Source organism: Gavialis gangeticus, unplaced genomic scaffold, assembly GCF_001723915.1.
Source record: "Gavialis gangeticus isolate Ggan-Ray unplaced genomic scaffold, GavGan_comp1, whole genome shotgun sequence".
Taxonomy (NCBI): domain Eukaryota; kingdom Metazoa; phylum Chordata; order Crocodylia; family Gavialidae; genus Gavialis; species Gavialis gangeticus.
Genome location: NW_017729030.1, coordinates 61,757,470 through 61,759,791, shown reverse-complemented (window position 1 = coordinate 61,759,791; position 2,322 = coordinate 61,757,470).

Sequence of the window (2,322 nt, the reverse complement as noted above, 5' to 3'; positions counted from 1 at the left end):
CCTTCCAGCCCTAATGTCTATGAAATCTATGAAATTGGAGGCAACATTGCAAGGTAACACTAATGAGCTAAGCTGCCTCTGATGTACTCAACTGGGCACTCATAGTGTACCAGGGTATAACAGGAGTGCTGGTACATACCAGTAATGCAGGGGATTGTGGCAGTACCTCTGAGAACTGTTAATGAATGCTGACAAGTGCTAAATAGTTCAACACATTCTGGCCAACTGTGTTGGAAAGGGACATTGTACAGTTTGTAGTCTCCCAAGAATTAGGCGTCCTCTGTTTTTATTAAAACAATCCTGCATGGCATATTACAGACAGTATCCTCTCCATCACTTTCAAAAGAACAAGAAGAGATTCTTTCATTTAATTTTCACATGCAGAATGGTAATGTTTCAAAAGAAATGCACTTAACATGCAATTCTACATGGTGATGTGCTGTGGACAGAGCTCATTCAGATGTACATTTATCTAACTGAATATTTTCTACTGACAGCTGAACTAAGGTTGTATCATTTGGCCAACATCCAGGTGTGAACTTGTGAAGTAATATAAGTGTCATGTTCGGTACACTCATGAGTCCTGCAATAAATCTACAAAACTGTATATTGCAAGACTGACACAGACTTAGGAGAAGGGCTCTGATTGAGCATTAATGATCTGCATTTTCATTGCCTTTCTTTGAATTCCCAAGGCCTTATTTATGTGATGCCAGTCAAAGATGTTTCTTACTATTGTAATTTTTTTTTTTTTGCTATTGGTAGTGGGAAATAAGAACAATAAAACATTTAATTCTCTCCCTGCCACACCTTTGAATCCAATTTCTGACACCAATTACATACAATTATTAATATGTACCATCTCTAAGGAGGAATTTAAAGACAACTTTTGATAAAATACATGTAGAAACAAAGCATTTTTTTAAAAAATTAAGAAATTGTGAATATCACCTCTTAAGTGGTCATTTGATGACTATTACTAAGCCTGAAATCCATACAGCCAGAACTAAGGCATAATTCAAAATCTGACTCTTGGTAAATCAAGGATCTGTACTTCTATTCTGTCTCCCAGCTAAAGTCTTCCACATCTCTTCTGGTGCCAGGACCACAGCTTTCCATAAGAAAACACTAGACCAATTTTCCTTCACTGTCACCAGGCATATAATGCTCATTCTTCATATTAAACCTTTCCCATCCTCCTCTGCTCCACACAGGTCAATCAGAAAGGACATGGTTGTGCAGGGGATCCTGAAGAAAAGGAATAAAGACGTATGCAAAAAAGAAGAGTGAAGTAGGTGGGAAGTTTAATGCATACTGGCAAAGAGCTTTCAGGGGAGCAATGGTTTCTAATGTTTCCAAACAGCCAGGGACACAAAGTGATCAAAGGAAGATGCAGTTGTAATGTGTTGGAGTGGTTCAGCATGACCTCTGTCCTCCATCTGGTCTGACTCAACTCAGCCATGTTCCTGGGTGAACAGAGCTGGAAGAAAGACTGAAGGAAGAAGGAAGGAAGTCTGAGATAGAGATGCCCCACAATGTTTTGCTGATCCTTCCCTGTGGGCATGTCTACACATGTACTTGCGGCACAGTAAGCAGCCTTTACACCAGTATCTACATATGCAGGCATTACAGCATAGTAACGGTGTGTGGACTGACTTGGGACTAAAGTTAGACCCAAATTAGCCTACACATACAGGGTTACTGTGCAGTAAGATGTCTACACGTGCCTTACTGCACAGTAACTACTTGGGTGTAAATTTGCTACCTGCATTATCCACAGACTGCTATCTTCCCCTGGGCATCTAAATATCCTACTTATGAAACTTTCTGCAGTAAAAAATGCTTACTTTAAGTGCCACCCATGCTTCACCAAAGTGTTCCCCACAAGAGCTCCAGGCTAGAATCCAGGCCACTCCACAAAAAGGATGTGGAGAAGCTCGAGAGAGTCCAGAGGAGAGCCATGCACATGATCAGAGGTCAGGAAAACAGACCTTACGACGAGAGGCTGAGAGCCATGGGACTTTTCAGCCTGGAAAAGCGCAGGCTCAGGGGCGACCTGATGGCCACCTATAAGTTTATAAGGGGTATTCACCAGGACCTGGGGGGAACATTTGTTCACTAGAGCGCCCCAAGGGATTACAAGGTTGAACGGTTATAAACTCCTGCATGACCGTTTCAGGCTGGACATAAGGAAGAACTTCTTTACTGTCTGAGCCCCCAAGGTCTGGAACGGCCTGGTGCTGGAGGTGGTTCAAGCACCTACTTTGAATGCCTTCAAGAGAAACCTGGATGTTTTTCTTGCTGGGATCCTATGACCGCAGG